The sequence below is a fragment of the Pinus tabuliformis genome, chromosome 6 (genome assembly GCF_031772625.1).
Source record: "Pinus tabuliformis cultivar Carrire ecotype Pingquan chromosome 6, CPIR1, whole genome shotgun sequence".
NCBI classification, from domain to species: domain Eukaryota; kingdom Viridiplantae; phylum Streptophyta; class Pinopsida; order Pinales; family Pinaceae; genus Pinus; species Pinus tabuliformis.
This window is the reverse complement of record NC_142292.1, coordinates 326,072,194-326,090,770: the sequence shown is the minus strand read 5'-3', so window position 1 is coordinate 326,090,770 and position 18,577 is coordinate 326,072,194. Positions and strand designations below refer to the sequence as shown.

At 35.1% G+C, this 18,577-nt stretch overlaps 1 long non-coding RNA gene across 1 annotated transcript in view; it reads left to right on the top strand.

The window, feature by feature from the left end:
- The first annotated feature begins 4,314 nt into the window (after nucleotides 1–4,314).
- LOC149258617 (uncharacterized) overlaps nucleotides 4,315–18,577 on the top strand; it is a 57,672-nt gene continuing 43,409 nt past the window's right edge. The window contains exon 1 of the long non-coding RNA XR_016256837.1: nucleotides 4,315–4,781. This is a non-coding gene — a long non-coding RNA (uncharacterized LOC149258617). The remainder of the gene's footprint in view (nucleotides 4,782–18,577) is intronic.

The window sequence follows — 18,577 nt, the reverse complement described above, 5'->3', positions numbered from 1 at the left end:
GTTTTTTGATTGGTTCTCAGGTTCCTATGGTTGTGGGTTGGAACAAATTCTCTGGAGCCCTGAAACAACTTGAGTTCCCTGGAGGTTGTGGGTTGAGTTACTAGTCCTTGGTGTTTGTGGGTTGGGACAAATTTCTCTAGAGCCCTGAAACAACTCGGGTTCCCTGGAGGTTGTGGGTTGAGTTACTAGTTCCTGGAGCCTTGGACAACTTGAGTAGAGATTGGTTTGGTTGATGTTAGTGATTTCTGGACAATATAGGTGAGATCACTGTCGTTGAGGGTTGAAGTGGTTTGGCCTCTAGAGGCCTTGGTTGGTTTTATTTTAGTTTAACCTTATGATCCCACATTCATGCTTGGAATATAGCGCTGGGGTGATTGGCTGAAAGAGAGATTTGGTTTAACCCAATCTATGGTCAGGTGGTACGTGGAAGTCCCTAACTTGGTGGACTTTTTCATATGTTAATATGAGCTATTTCCTATTGTGATCTATGAAAACTTGTACTGGTTATTATGGTGATCTTATGGTTGATTTGTCATAGTTTCTATTCTAGTTATATGCATGGTTTTATGATGTGCTCTAGCTATGGCTCTTGTTCATGATTTGATAAGTTACTAGATGGTTGATGAATGCATGGGCTAACAAGTGTTGTTGCAGTTAGCTTGAGAGGGCATTGACCCTTCTTAGTGATTTTCTGATGAAGTTCAAAAGTTTGTGATTAGATATGCATCCATGACCTATAAATTATATGTTTCTATCTGTTTGACGAAATGTCTATTTGGTATTAGGCATGTCTAGGTCAAGATCTTGCTCAAGTTTTGATTGTTTAACATTGTTATCATCATTATCATGATTTTGGAAAGTTACAAGCAGTTATGAGCAATGGTCTAGAGGCTAGCCTAAAAAAGTGGCATAGATCTTGTGACCACATGCACAAAACAAGAAATTTTGGGTCACTACTGCATGCAGGCAGGCTTATGGGTGTGGTTAGAGCCTCATAACTGCATGCACAGTGCGTTAAGGGTGCGGTTGGGTGTAAACCTAGTGAAAAAGAGCTCCAACTCACTGATTGATCACTGGGGTGGTTGATAGGCTCTTGAGTGATCTGTAGTCTCTGAGAGATGTTAGTTTACTTCTGGTTTGTAGGCCCCACTTCCATAGTTGGAACTCGAAGGTTAGGTCATATCATATTGACACTCAATTCATGAGTGGGTAAATATGGGAGTAGTAGTTACAAATATCCATGTTCTTGACATTTGACATCTATCCATGTCTTCTGTTCATCTTCAAAGTCTCAGAAACTTTCCTAACCATGGACTTGGCTACAAAAATTCTGATTAGCTACGAAAAGAGTACATTTCGATAGCTGTAACAATATTTAAATCAATTTTTATAAAGAAAGTTTAGATTATGAGCTGCGAATGATTAATACCTTATGTTATTTCTGATGATGACCTAAATGACCATATAACCTGCAGATGTAGCAAAAATATGTATGGAATAGGTAAAAATAAAGGGAAGAAGGTGTCAAAATGAGGACAATTCGGGGATCCAACTACCAATTAGAGAAATCAAAACCTTTTACTTGTGAATATGGACCCTTTACCAAAACACCAAACTAGGGTGCTTAACTAGGTACATGGCTCATTACTCTTTTATCCCTTTCCACAAAGTTCTCGTGATCCAAAAAACCACTTGGAGGAAGATGCCATTACTATTTTCATTTGGTTGTGATGATACATAACAAAAGAGGAAAAGTTTTAAAGGAAAGCTATAATTTTTTTAAGCAAAACTTGAAGAAATTTGTGTATCGCAGGACTAAATATATAGCAAAGGACTTATCGGTCTAATTAAATATAGAAAAGGACTTATTTGCTATATATATCGATCTAATTTATGGCTACATTTATGAGCTTTAATGTCTACCTCGTCTGAAGTATTTACTTGTTTACTTGTCTATTGCATTTATTTAGTTCATATTTGCATTCTCCCTATCCCTCTTTTTCTCTAGGAGAATCAAGGCCCTCATGTTTCTTCGATTTGCTATTGAACATATAAGGTAAGTTTAAATATTTACCCATTTGTTTATAGCTAACATGCCACAATGATACTCTTATTGCCGGAGATTTGGCGGGAAGGAATCTTACAGGACGGTTCAATGGATTAATGAATATGTAAACAAAATTAGACCCTCTTTTTGTTTATGCAACCTCTAAGTAGTTTTCCAAATGAGAAGTCCTAGAGTAGAACAAATACCAATGACAAATATTAATTGTATATCCATATAGAGGAAACACAACTATTATTAATTGTATATCCATATACAGGAAACACAACTATTATTAATTGTATATCCATATACAGGAAACACGACTAATTTTGTAGTTTGGAAATATATTTGTTGGTGTGTTTGAAAGTACTGGTTGTTTACAAGTCTTCTACATGGAAACATGGAACTCTGGTTGGGCTTTTTTAGTGAAAATAATTTGCGTTTGAATATTATATCATGAGATAAAATAGTTGCAACATTTTAATTAAATTTAAATGGTGGTTTTCAATAGTTATATAATTTAAATAATTATATATAAATTTGTACAATTTATTATACATAATAATAAAGATCCATAAAACTAAAATATCATTTTTTACAATATTTCAATTTAAATAATTATATATAAATATGTACAATTTATTATATATAATAAAACTAAAATATCATCTTTTATAATATCTATATAAAATTTAAATTTTTAATATATATGGTATACATAAAATATCATCTTTTATAATATCTATATAAAATTTAAATTTAATATATATGGTATACATATTTACAAATGTATTTTTCATACTATTTTGGAATTTAAACAAACTATCGGCCTCTTTTTGCACTTTTTGGGGCAATTGCTAGTTTTAATCAGTTTAGTAATCTATATTTTCATTTTCTGATTGACATCTGGCTATATGGTTTTCTCTTTAACATCTGGCTATATATCTTTTGCTGTTTTCTCTTTGACGTTCAGCTATATATCTTTCCTGTGAGTTTGACATTTGGATAAATTTTCTGTTTCCCACATGCATCATTATTCCGGTTTCTCCGTCTCTGGTTTGGTGGCATTATTCCTTTGCTCTCTCTCCAAAACCCAGTTATGCACGATCAACAAATTCGTGCTTTGAAAACCCTATTCTGTGGTGCACGACCAACTAATCTGTGCTTAATCCGTGCTTCCATGACCTTACCAGCTGCCGTCTTGGTTCAAACTTCATCAACAGTTCCTAGACTTCTCCCGATAGAAATTTATGTGCATCCCTCTCTCCTTCCCACTTATTTGCATCATTTAGACCATTTTTCTCTGCACTGATAAAGACTGGCTTTTCTGATCTCATTCTTTCTCATTTTGCTTACACCGTTATAATCTTAATCTCAGACAAGGATTTTGTTGTGGGTTTTTTATAACAAGTACAGGTTAAATTTCTGACTTGAATCTGTTAAATTAGTTTTCTAACTCGAATCTGTAAGCCTTGCAGGTACCAGTGTAACCCATTTTTCTGGTTGTATTAAGTTCTTGCTTGGCTTAATGATAATTAATGGAGTGGTGTTTTTTATTTCCTTTTTAGCTGTCAAAAAATATTAAATATCATCGCGGTTTAAGAATCTTGATATATATGCATTATATATACAAATGTGTCTCAGCATGGTGATGGGAGAAGAGGCAGAAGAGCCTCATAGAATCTTAACAGTTATTTAAAATTGTGATTGCCTTCAAAATGCCTGATTCATATTAAAATGGGTATTCAAAATTGTAATTGCTTTCAAAATGCATGATTCATATTAAAATAGGTATTAAAAATTAAAAATTGTAATTGCTTTCAAAATGCATGATTCATATTAAAACAGGTATTAAAAATAGTAATTGCTTTAATATTGCCAGTTCAATTAGGTTTTTCTATATCCCTGGATGCTATAGAAGAGCTATGGTAAATAGTACTTGGGCTCCCCTGGGATTACCTAGCCAAGTCCTCTCAGCGCCAGGCATTTATATGCCCACATCACTACTAGGACTCGCGATTTATATGCCCACATCACTACTAGGACTCGCACCTGGTGGTCCCGTTCTACTTTGCACACCCGTTCACTTTAATCTTTTTAGTTCTAATTTTGGTCTTCATATTTCTATCCCATCTGAGTCATAATGAATCAGATGGGGCTAAAGATCTAGGATCATACTTGGCAGCAATGTGGGAGTCATTGCACACATGGTCTTTTTGAAAACCAGATGGTACTCCCTTTAACTGCATAAAATGCATAACTTCCTCTTTAGTTTCTCCTCTACATCGTGCCCGCAAATTTTGTAAGTGGCACATGTCTTTCCTGCACATATATGCTTAGCCAATGTTTCTGACTGACAATTTGATTTGTGTCCTACAGGGAATGGATGGATCCCGTTACTTATTTCATTCAATCTGAGTCCTGTAGTGTTTTTCATCCCGGTCTTTTAGCATTTTCTTCACCTTGGCTTCAGTGTCTCACTATGACTCACAGCATATATGTTTCACAGGAGTACATTGTAATACGTTTAGACATTGTAACTGGGTTTTATTGGCATGCATTCAATCAACTCATGTCCCTCTGTGAGAGGCCCTGCACAACTTAAAAGGTCGACCACATTATCTCACAAAGTATAGCACTGATAGAGGAGCCTTGTTTGACAATCTCACGAACGGAGCCGGAGCTGTGTTCAGTATAAATATAGCAAATACGGGGGAGCGCTAGAGCCCTTTAGGTAATTGTAATGCGAATCTCTGTTGCATACAGTTATTTCAATATTTTTTTAGGTTCTGTTGAATGCACTCTCCATAGCCCATGAATAGCAATGAAAATGGTAGTTTGTCTGAAGTTTTGCATACCAGTGATTGTAATATTAATTTCTTCACCCTCCTACAATTTTCCACTCTTGGTAGTGAACAGACTCCAGAAAGCCACTCTCCACTTTGGGCTGCGAACAATGCTCAGAATTAGGGCCTTTTCTTTTGGCGATTAGTATAACGGAAAAACATGTTCAGTTTTATCCCATCCTCACCCCCATTATGACCAGCCACTTTTAATAGTATAAGCAGGGAGATTGTAGGCCGAGGACAAGGAGGAAAAGCTCGAAGCTCTAAATCCTGGAGGTTTTTAGTGAGAAATTTGAGAGGTTTAGAAGAAGACTCATTCGCCTCGGAATTGCATTGTAGTGCCCGCTAAATCTTGATTATCTGGTGCAAATCGCTGGGAACAGCACGCCTTTCATTCCCAAGGTAAAATTCTTCCGAATTGTCAGCATTAGATCTCGAATTTCGAGCTGGGAATTGCGTTCCAGAGTTTGAATTTGGGGTTTTGTGGAGGATTTTAGCGTTAATTTACGTATTTTCCCCATCCTTTGCCACAAATTCTCAGCGTTTGTGGGAAATTGGGGATGACAAATCTCTTCTTCGGAGAAATTAAAGGTTTAAGGCGGAGAATTCAGAGAATTCGCTATTTAAATGTAACCCGTGACTCCATTGGATGTCTATCCATTTGGCCGTTGTGAAATTATTGTGAATTTATTTTTGCTATGGTTCCAATTCTGCTTCCCTTAGTTTAGAATTCAAAGATTTTTGCCTATCGGTTGTCTTGTCCATCTGAAAGCCCGAGAATAGAATCTAATATGCAAGGTCCTCATAATCTACAAGATCATTGATCTATTCTACAAGAAGAATGCACATAAGCTTGCATTGAACCAGATTGTTGAATGCATATGATGGGCAGCATATAGGAAAACCGGATATTGTATAAGCTACGATAGCGTTACTCCAAATTAATTTAAAGCTGATCAAATATAACCCCCAAAACCTTCAAAGATGTTTAACTGACCGAACTCGTGGGGTTAAGCCCTTACCATCTACTCAAAATTATTTTCTATAGACTGCCCTCCCCGAGTGTGCAGAGTGATTATAGAGATTTAATCCTGCAAGCTTATCCTTGATTTCAGGAAAAGAAGTTTCTTTTTAATGTTGTAATTGAAATCAAATTCATAAACAAAAATGTTCTGAAACATAAAAGTAAATTACTTAAATTCAAGGACGAGAGTTTTAATCAACAATGAGATTTTGAAGGTATGCGATATCATTCTAATGCATGGTAGAGAATCTAATTATTAGTTCTCCACCAAATAACCAAGGCATTTGCAAGGGATGAAATAGAAATTAAGAGGGCATTACTTACTTCAAAGCGAAGGTAATGTAATTCTTGAAATTCTATCATTTTCTATTTTCGAGTTTCCCAGAAAATTTAAATAAAATTCAATTTGTGATTTCTGGAATTGTGATGGTTTATTATTTTTATTATTACAATAATATCATCAAAGTATACCCTAATGTATCTTTGTCATTTCCATTACGATGACCAGTTAACCGTCGCAATCAGAGAAGAAAAACAAAATTCCAAAAAATTATTAATTTGTTTGTATAAAAAGGAACATCTTCTGAATTACTAATTTATTGGTATAAAAAGGAACATCCTTGAATAAAATGTTAAATCTTTTTGCATATGAGATCTATTTTTTTCTTGAAAAGTCACTTCGTGCGATGTAATAATGGATACAAAATATGTGTAGTGGGTACAAAACACAATTCCTCCTCCTTTCTGGGATAAATTTCACATGTATTTGCCTTTTTTATTATTATCTAAATTTCTAGATATATATGCATTTTTTGTTTTGTTTCTGTTTCACTGTTTTTATGGTGTATTTTTTCATCAAAATTTCTTAATTTTTAATGTTTATTTCTTTACATAAAGCCATTTTTCATTACATGAGACAAGAAACGTGTGAGATTTATTTCTTCGTTATTGAAATACATTTCAGTTTCTTTGTCTTTACATATAAACGGCTCTTCATTGTTTTCACTTTGAACGAGTGGACAAAGTGGATCCATTTAACAAATTTGTGTGGACAACTTTTTTTCTTCTTGTAGAGTTTTTGGATTTTGCTCTATGCATGTGCATAATTCTTTCCAAAGGCAATTTGTTTTGTTTGTGTAATTGACTTGCTTCTCCCTCCCTAAGTATTGAATGGGGTTGGGTAGAGAAGCATTGTCAAATGGTAGGGATGTCATGGTGGTTATTGCTTTGGTCACTAACAAGCTTTGTAGATGCTTGGCCACCTATAGAGATTTCTTGATTTTGGGTAATTAACTTACTCTAAAATGAAATAAGACATTCAATGTGTTCTGTGTAATGTAGATATAAACAAAACATCTAAAGAAAAGTAATTGCACAATGATCCAGTCCAAGAAAATAAGGTTTTCCACAAACCAATTAAGCATTTCAACCTTTTCGACTTATTTGCCTATATCAAACATTTCTGCAGGGTTTCAACCAATTAACATTTCATTGAGTATGTATCTACAAATCAATGATTTTGGGATCAAATCCCACAAAGTAATTATATATCTGCTCTTCAAATTCCTTCAAGCTTTTGAGAGTAAAACCAATGAATGATCAATATAATTTTACCATAATAAAAAACAATTAGAAGGCCTTTAGCAAGCTAAGATTGCTCATCCGTTAGGCTTGAGCCTACATCTCTTCTAGAGAAATTCAACAATTCTATCGGCCTCTCTTTGTACCTTTTGGGACAATTACTAGTGATACTACTATAGTCTTCTTCCTACTGCTGCTGCTGCTTCATGTTCTTGGTCGTCCCCTTCGCTTTCCTTGGTTAATTCATCCTGTGCCCTAACTTGCACCTTGAGTTCATTGAGTTATCTCTACCACTACCGCGTCTGCTTCCCATGCTCCTCCTCCTACTCTTCCAGCATCCTCTGCCTTTAATTTAAAGATTTATGTCGATATTCAAGTGACACACATGACACGTCCCCAAATTTTCAAGCATCCTCTGACTACCATTTGCCATCTACCATCCTCTACAGTCATTGCTACTCGGCCCCACCAAAGCAAATATATTTCGAGAGTCTCTCGAAACAACATTATTTGTTTGATGTAACATCTAGTAGTTTGCGACAGAAGTTCATGCCAATTTCACTTTAGGTATCCCTTCTTCTATCGAATTCTCTCATCGCAAAGTTTTTAGTGTCAACACACAACCTCGCTCAACTTCACAGCCATGGCTGTTGTGCCCTTCTTGTTTCGGTCGTCATTCATCGCTGATCATTCGGGTGGTTGCAGGTTGCCGTCATCAATCACGGGTTGCTGAAAGGTGAGTGGGATGGGGCAGAAATTTGCGATGGACCGGGATATACATTTGGCCATCTTATAGGGGTTTTTCTTTGTCAGTGATTAATATCGGCACTAGGGAGGATAAGGAGATGCATTATACAATCAGTTGCTATTTACAAACATGCTTATTGACCTTCAAACCAGGCTTCCCATTCTGTTAGAACCCACTTCAATATAATTTCTATCTTCTTTCAAGCTTCTTCATTCTTTGCAGATTTGCATACATTTTGCGTTCGAGCAAGCACACATCAAAAGAAAGCCTTCAAATCCTGGCATTTGTGAATACCTAATAAGGTAAAATCCCTGTTTAGTCCCACTTTGGATTTGTTTTGTTCGACTCTAAATGATTGTGCAGGTCTTCTTTCTTGCACAACTAGACTAGTTTTTCTAATGTTTGTACATACAACAATTAAGCTAAACCTTATTAAGTCCCACCGAAACCCTTGAAATCCCAGTAATTATTGTCAGCCCTAAAACCCTTTTGTATTCCTCAATTCTTCTCATTTCTGGCAAATTTAGATAATTTTTCAAATGTGTATAAAGAGTTGTGCTGAATTAATAGCAATCCAATGACCGTTCATCACTAAAACTTATATCATATATAACTTGTTCACACTGACGAGATTTAGATCTACAACACTTGATTGCATGGAAATAATAGACCATTCAGCATAAGGCACCGACGAAGATACACCTAAGATGTACTTGTTTATTTCTTGCACTTGTAAGTCCTAGATAGAGATTTTACAGATGATTGTATGATGCATTTGTATCCAATCCTAAAGAAATGGATTCTTTGCTCCCTAAATATGGCATAATGTAAATGAATTGAGGTTATGCCCATGAATGGATGCTTTGAAGAGTACCTTTGGGATCAAAGTACAATGTAGAGAGGGGATGCTATTGCTCTAAATTGGGTGACAAATGCTTTGCCAATAAAATCCCTGACATTCACTTGCAAAAACATATTCATCCCTTCAAAACTCCATAATATATATATATATATATATATATATATATATATATTTATATTTATATTTATTATTTATTTTATTATTATTATTATTTTTATTATTATTATTATTATTATTATCTATTTTATTTTATTTTTATTTTTACTTATTTAATCATTTCTTATCTATTGACAAAATTGTTATATAGTCGTTAATAGTATTTTTGGATTAAATTTTATTAATAATAATTAATTAATAAATTAATAATTAATTCTACTTATTTTATAATTTCTCTCACATTGACTAAATTAGTTAATTTTCTTGACTAAAAACTAGCCGTTATTGTTAAAATATTATTATTATCCTAACGGCTAGATCTAGAACTTGATGCATATCTCTGCTATTTAATCCTATTGATAGATCAGTTTTTTCACCTTGGTACTGAAGATGAACGTCATTAGTAGGTTTGAAACGTCGACCATCAATCGTTGCTGATGTGATTTGTCTGAAAGCTTACTACAAAAAGAGATGTGCGCGCTTTATTATGAAACCATTAAGCTATGACATGCTTTATTAGTTGGCAAGGTAAAGAAAACAAACCATATTAAGGGTTCTTAAGGTTGAAATTTTTGGGAAAATACAAAACGTGAGAAATAGAAACACATAGATCCTTAACACGAAGAAATTACTCCCATGTGCTAATTTAAGGCAATGGGGACTACTGATTGAAAGCAAGAGGATATCATCTCCCTAGTGGCAACTACGAAAATAGACAGCTGCATTAGGTAGTCTTTTTAGAGTCAATGATAAGGTGTTGCTTCAAGAGTCACACTTTGTCTAGCTTAAGTCAGTGCTTGTGTCCAGGATTTAATGCAATGTTAATGGAAGCAAGGATCCTATCCCTATCTACATTAAAGGTTCACCCTCTCCAGTGCTATTGGGTATGTACTAATTCTTCATTTGGAGATGGGCATCTTTGCCAATGAAATGGTAGAACTTACGTAGCTTGTTGTTGCTTCATTTAATATCTCAACACAAGTGTCTAGAAAAAGTGATATATCTGCTGCAACTTCGTACGCAGGTATTCTTGAGGTCATTATGCAGTGTCATGCTCTGCAAGGGTGAAGGGTGAATGAGTCGAGTAACTTAGTAGTTATAACTGTTGTAGTGTTGCTTGTGGCTCGAACCTTGGAATACAACCATCTATTCTCAAACAAGGCAAATGATGCTCCCAGTTTTTGTTGTTGGTATTTGAATTTTCCATGCACATTTTTCTACTTGATGTGATCGAAATGTCAAACCTATGAGAGTGGATGGCAAGCCATTTTGAGGGCATGTGTCATTGGAAGGTGGTGTTAGAGCATCTACACTCAATGTTATCAGAACCAAATTAGTCGACAGCTCGAATGAAGAACGGGTCCAAAACCGAAAAAAAATTGGACCAAAAAACTAGTCGACAAAAACATACATAAAATATTCAAATTTTAAGGAGAAACACATATATTCATGTGCATATATATGAATCCAAACCATTTATACACAAATATGCAAAAGCTCTCTTTTATATGGCAGATAGGAGTGCATATAACCAAAATATTACTTAGTGCAATATGTTTCTCATTCGAAGTAGATCAAGAAACAAGCTTTAAATGGCCTCTATAGTCCAAAAATAAGCATAGTACTACAGTACTATATCTACTAGCACTAATGACTATCATCAAAATTGTTAGAATCATCCTCCTCATCCTTAACCTCAAAATGAGTAGCCTCTTACAGTAGGGATTTGGCTTGATTTCCCTGGCCCCGAAGGTTGTGATATCTCTCTCTGTGGAGGTGGGTCCAAATTCATCCAAGAAAGGCCTTCATTGTTAAATGGTGGTGCTTGATTCTCCACAACCCATTCTGATTATGGATCAAAGTCACCCAAAACTATGTTGCTTGGTGAAAGAACAACTCTGAGATACACAGAATTTATATGAATAAATACTTTATTAAATATGATGAATAGATAGATGATGTCTGATTACAATGGGGCTCCTGGCTTAAATACCGCCATGGACACCCTTTGGGAAAGGGCATGATCTTATGATCGTGCCCTTTCGCCTAACTAAACCTAAATTAATTAATAAACCTAAAATAAACTAATTTTTTACATAACATTGCCTTCCTCTCGAAAGAATGCTTTGTCCTCAAAGCATAAGTAACGACGGATGTTGTTGAAGAATGATTCATTCTCCCAGAAAGCGTCTTCTTCGGGTAAGTCCTTCCACTTGATCAGATATTCTAAGATGATCAAGGTCGCACATTTTAAAAGGTCTTGGATTAATCTCTCAAGTTTCGTTTTTTGGTGATGTGGATATCGGTATGGCTTGATGTTAACAGGGTCTGGTCTTGCCTTGACTTCTATTGTATGCTCAATTTCCCTATTAGGCGGCATCTTCATAGGTAGGTCTTGAAATACTTTTTCATGCTTCCGAATCAGATCTTGTATCTCTGGTGATTCTTCTCTGGTCATATTTGCAGATAACATTTCTAATTGATGACATTGTACTGCATAAGTAGGTGCTCTTTTTCGACTCAGCTTCATCATCTGAGATGATGATACATCATGATTTTCTGGTGCTTGGAATCCATGTAGTTTGTACTTCTGACCTCCCCATTTGAATTTTATAAATTGTACTTGATGGTTGGCGGCATAAGTACCTAAAGTTCGTAACCATTGGATACCTAAGACTACATCTACTCCTCCTAATGGTACTGTGAAAAACGGAGACTCTAAACTGAAGTCTTGAATCTGCAATTTAACCTTATGGCATTTTCCCACCTTTTCAATCTTCTTACCGTTAGCTATCATCACTTTCATGTTTGGTAAGGGAAATGAAAATATATTGAGTCTTTTTGCCATGGTTGCATCTAGAAAATTGTGTGTGCTTCCAGAGTCGACGAGAACCACTACGTTGTTCTTCTTTATGTGTCCTTTTAACTTTAAAGTCTGAGGTTGTGATATACCTGTCATAGCTGATAATGATACTTGTGGAATACTTCCATCATCCAGTTCTGGTGAAAATTTTGGAGTGTCTTCTGTGTCTTCTACGTCATAATCTTCACTGTTTGAATCATTGGTTGCTTCACAATTATATAGATTCTTTGGTTCTTTTCCTTTAGCACATCTATGTTTGGGGTCCCACTTCTCACCACAGTGTTTACATTTACCCTCTTTTATCCTTTGCATTTCCACATTAGATTTTTCATCTTCACGACGGTGTGGTGGAACATATCTTGTATTATTTGAGTCCACATACTGGGGTATCCTTCGTCTTGCATAAGCTTTTTCCACTGTTGACCAAAATATTGGTTTGGCTGTTTTTGCTTTTCGTCTTGCTTCTTCTATAGATGTAATATCATGCATCTCAAGTTCTGCTTGTAAATGGGTTTTGAGTCCCGAGATGTATGACTGAATTAGACGAGATTCTGATAACCCAGGTACTCGTGTTACTAAGGTCTCCCATTCTTGAGTGTATTCATCGACACTTCCTTTTTGTCGTAGTTTGATGAGTTTTGAAAAGAACTCTTCTTCCTTTACACCTTGGAATCTTTTGAAGAATGCATCTTTAAATTTCCTCCAGCTAATGACATGTGTTGTCTTTTTCCACCACATATACCAGTTATATGCTTCTCCCTCCATTTTCATGGATGCATGTCTGAGCTTTTCGTCATCGTCAGTGATGTCATATATCTCGAAGTATTCTTTTGCTTTATTTATCCATGCAACATTGTTTTTTTCGTTTCCATCGAATTTAGGCATCTCGACTTTTGCCCTTCGCTGGTATGTTGCCACTGGTTGAGCGAAAAAAGGGTGTTGATTGGTAAAGTTATCCCAGAGTTGCTTGTTTGTAAAGACTGTGTTACTTGCTTCTTGGTGGGGTGTCGCTGATTTTTTTGGGGATTCTACCTTGTCATGAGGGTCTGTGGACTTAGTTGAATCCGACGAGACGTGTTCTTGATTCTCTTCACCTTCTTTTAATAGCTCTTCGGGTGTACAATTCGACTTTTTACACAGACTTTTCAGCATTGTTAAGACTTCTCTGAAGTTTACTTCTGTTTGGACATGTTGACTTTCCATCTTTATCTCTATTCGATTTGTCGTATCTTTAAGATTTTTGATTTTGTCCGCTTGCTCCCCCAGCTTGCTCTCGACTTCATTTAATCTTTTACTGACCTCGTCGTGGTTGTTATTTATCTTTTGCTCTGCCTCCAACAGCCTTTTTTGAAAATCCGCCATTGTCATTGTCGACATCGAGCGGGTTTGCGGAGGCGTGTATATATTTGCCAGCTAAAATATTTTTCCTTCCCCTTTTTTTATTTTAGCTAATATAAATTTTAATTAATTAAAATAAATTTAATTAATTAAATTAAATTTTATATATATAAATTTTAATTAATTAAAATAAATTTAATTAATTAAATTAATATATATATATATATATATATATATATATATAACTTTTAATTAATTAAATTATTTATATATATATATATATATAACTTTTTAATTAATTAAAATAATTTTAATGAATTAAATTAACTTTTTTATATATATATAAAACTTTATAACTGTATTGTATTATATATAACATAAAATATAAATATATATATATATATATATATATATGTATATATATATATAAATTAACGTTATATAAATGTTTATATATAAAATATAATTATATACATATATATATATGTTATATATATAATATATATAAATTAAAGTTATAACAAATGTTTCACGTTATATATATACTAATAACTGTTATTCGTTGTGTATACGTCACGTTTGCTGATGGGGTCACCTCCGATGACCGTTCAAAGGAAAACGAAAACGGATATCACCGCAGATATTTATTCCACGCAGGGGTCACGTTTGGTGATGGGGTCACCTCCGATGACCGTTCAAAGGAAAACGAAAACGGATATCACCGCAGATATTTATTCCACGCAGGGGTCACGTTTGGTGATGGGGTCACCTCCGTTGACCGTTCAAAGGAAACGAAAACGGATATCACCGCAGATATTTATTCCACGCAGCCGGTAAGTCTGGGCAGCAAACAGTTGTCGTATAGCGGACGGTGGCAGCTACACGATGAGTGGAAGGATAGGGATTTGGTGGCTTATGCAGCGGAGAATGGTGGAAAGAACAATGGATGGGGGTTGGAGGTGTTGCGGATGTAATTGGATAGCGGACGATTTTTGAAGGGTACGCTGATGCAGTGGTGATCACGAGCAGGTGGCCAGTGGTCAGGAGCAGAGACGTAGGGCTGAGGAGAATCGGAGGTCGTATGCAACAAGAAGCCAGCAATCGAACTTGCTCTGATACCAGATGAAACAACAACTCTGAGATACGCAGAATTTATATGAATAAATACTTTATTAAATATGATGAATAGATAGATGATGTCTGATTACAATGGGGCTCCTGGCTTAAATACCGCCATGGACACCCTTTGGGAAAGGGCATGATCTTATGATCGTGCCCTTTTGCCTAACTAAACCTAAATTAATTAATAAACCTAAAATAAACTAATTTTTTACATAACACTTGGTTCATGGGTTTTGTTCAACAATGTGTTACACCTCAACTTAAAGTTGTATTGAACAAAAACCATTTCATTCAACTTTTTTTTCTCCAAGCGGTTCTTTTTCCTGGTGTGTATACGCTTAAAAATGCTCTAATTTTTCTCAAATCCTGAAGCACTGCATGTCTGGCTCAATAACCAAATTGCAAATCAGGGCACTGACTACCAATTGTTGCCACCAATACACTGGAAAAAGGGTTGAAGGCAAATAAGTATTAGCAAATGACTTTGAAACTTGGACTCAATTATTGTAATTAGTAATATTATTTGAAAACTTTGACATTTCTTACTCAGTGGATCCGTTGTTGCTTCTTATAGCCATAGAGAAGCCAAAGGTACCGATATTCTCGTTGAAATTCAAGAGTTTTCTTTGTATCACATTTTCAAACCTAGGATTTGGGACCATGCGCTCCATCATTCAGTTCTGGTGAAAATTCTGGAGTGTCTTCTGTGTCTTCTACGTCATAATCTTCACTGTTTGAATCATTGGTTGCTTCACAATTATATAGATTCTTTGGTTCTTTTCCTTTAGCACATCTATGTTTGGGGTCCCACTTCTCACCACAGTGTTTACATTTACCCTCTTTTATCCTTTGCATTTCCACATTAGATTTTTCATCTTCACGACGGTGTGGTGGAACATATCTTGTATTATTTGAGTCCACATACTGGGGTATCCTTCGTCTTGCATAAGCTTTTTCCACTGTTGACCAAAATATTGGTTCGGCTGTTTTTGCTTTTCGTCTTGCTTCTTCTATAGATGTAATATCATGCATCTCAAGTTCTGCTTGTAAATGGGTTTTGAGTCCCGAGATGTATGACTGAATTAGACGAGATTTTGATAACCCAGGTACTCGTGTTACTAAGGTCTCCCATTCTTGAGTGTATTCATCGACACTTCCTTTTTGTCGTAGTTTGATGAGTTTTGAAAAGAACTCTTCTTCCTTTACACCTTGGAATCTTTTGAAGAATGCATCTTTAAATTTCCTCCAGCTAATGACATGTGTTGTCTTTTTCCACCACATATACCAGTTATATGCTTCTCCCTCCATTTTCATGGATGCATGTCTGAGCTTTTCGTCATCGTCAGTGATGTCATATATCTCAAAGTATTCTTCTGCTTTATTTATCCATGCAACATTGTTTTTTTCGTTTCCATCGAATTTAGGCATCTCGACTTTTGCCCTTCGCTGGTATGTTGCCACTGGTTGAGCGAAAAAAGGGTGTTGATTGGTAAAGTTATCCCAGAGTTGCTTGTTTGTAAAGACTGTGTTACTTGCTTCTTGGTGGGGTGTCGCTGATTTTTTTGGGGATTCTACCTTGTCATGAGGGTCTGTGGACTTAGTTGAATCCGACGAGACGTGTTCTTGATTCTCTTCACCTTCTTTTAATAGCTCTTCGGGTGTACAATTCGACTTTTTACACAGACTTTTCAGCATTGTTAAGACTTCTCTGAAGTTTACTTCTGTTTGGACATGTTGACTTTCCATCTTTATCTCTATTCGATTTGTCGTATCTTCAAGATTTTTGATTTTGTCCGCTTGCTCCCCCAGCTTGCTCTCGACTTCATTTAATCTTTTACTGACCTCGTCGTGGTTGTTATTTATCTTTTGCTCTGCCTCCAACAGCCTTTTTTGAAAATCCGCCATTGTCATTGTCGACATTGAGCGGGTTTGCGGAGGCGTGTATATATTTGCCAGCTAAAATATTTTTCCTTCCCCTTTTTTTATTTTAGCTAATATAAATTTTAATTAATTAAAATAAATTTAATTAATTAAATTAAATTTTATATATATAAATTTTAATTAATTAAAATAAATTTAATTAATTAAATTAATATATATATATATATATATATATATATATATATAACTTTTAATTAATTAAATTATTTATATATATATATATATATATATAACTTTTTAATTAATTAAAATAATTTTAATGAATTAAATTAACTTTTATATATATATATAAAACTTTATAACTGTATTGTATTATATATAACATAAAATATAAATATATATATATATATATATATATATGTATATATATATATATAAATTAACGTTATATAAATGTTTATATATAAAATATAATTATATACATATATATATATGTTATATATATAATATATATAAATTAAAGTTATAACAAATGTTTCACGTTATATATATACTAATAACTGTTATTCGTTGTGTATACGTCACGTTTGCTGATGGGGTCACCTCCGATGACCGTTCAAAGGAAAACGAAAATGGATATCACCGCAGATATTTATTCCACGCAGGGGTCACGTTTGGTGATGGGGTCACCTCCGATGACCGTTCAAAGGAAAACGAAAACGGATATCACCGCAGATATTTATTCCACGCAGGGGTCACGTTTGGTGATGGGGTCACCTCCGTTGACCGTTCAAAGGAAACGAAAACGGATATCACCGCAGATATTTATTCCACGCAGCCAGTAAGTCTGGGCAGCAAACAGTTGTCGTATAGCGGACGGTGGCAGCTACACGATGAGTGGAAGGATAGGGATTTGGTGGCTAATGCAGCGGAGAATGGTGGAAAGAACAATGGATGGGGGTTGGAGGTGTTGCGGATGTAATTGGATAGCGGACGATGAAGGGTACGCTGATGCAGTGGTGATCACGAGCAGGTGGCCAGTGGTCAGGAGCAGAGACGTAGGGTTGAGGAGAATCGGAGGTCGTATGCAGCAAGAAGCCAGCAATCGAACTTGCTCTGATACCAGATGAAACAACAACTCTGAGATACGCAGAATTTATATGAATAAATACTTTATTAAATATGATGAATAGATAGATGATGTCTGATTACAATGGGGCTCCTGGCTTAAATACCGCCATGGACACCCTTTGGGAAAGGGCATGATCTTATGATCGTGCCCTTTTGCCTAACTAAACCTAAATTAATTAATAAACCTAAAATAAACTAATTTTTTACATAACACTTGGTTCATGGGTTTTGTTCAACAATGTGTTACACCTCAACTTAAAGTTGTATTGAACAAAAACCATTTCATTCAACTTTTTTTTCTCCAAGCGGTTCTTTTTCCTGGTGTGTATACGCTTAAAAATGCTCTAATTTTTCTCAAATCCTGAAGCACTGCATGTCTGGCTCAATAACCAAATTGCAAATCAGGGCACTGACTACCAATTGTTGCCACCAATACACTGGAAAAAGGGTTGAAGGCAAATAAGTATTAGCAAATGACTTTGAAACTTGGACTCAATTATTGTAATTAGTAATATTATTTGAAAACTTTGACATTTCTTACTCAGTGGATCCGTTGTTGCTTCTTATAGCCATAGAGAAGCCAAAGGTACCGATATTCTCGTTGAAATTCAAGAGTTTTCTTTGTATCACATTTTCAAACCTAGGATTTGGGACCATGCGCTCAATGCATTTGTACTTCCCTCTTTTACCTCCCCATTTACCTCAAAATCTTCAAAGTGAAAAAGGTAAAAAATATTCATCAATTGATTTTGAATGTTTGGCAATTATTTTCTAATGATTAACAAAACTTAGAAACTTTGAAAATTAAAATTAAATACCTTGGATTTAAGTAGCAGCTACTTTCGTGTAAAGGTTTATGGAGTTGTTTGTTCCATCTTTTATCAATGATTTTCCATAGAGGAATGTATTGTTGCCTTTTATTGGCACATGCTGACTTTATTTTTTCTTTGGCCTAATCCATGGCTTTATAAACAATAC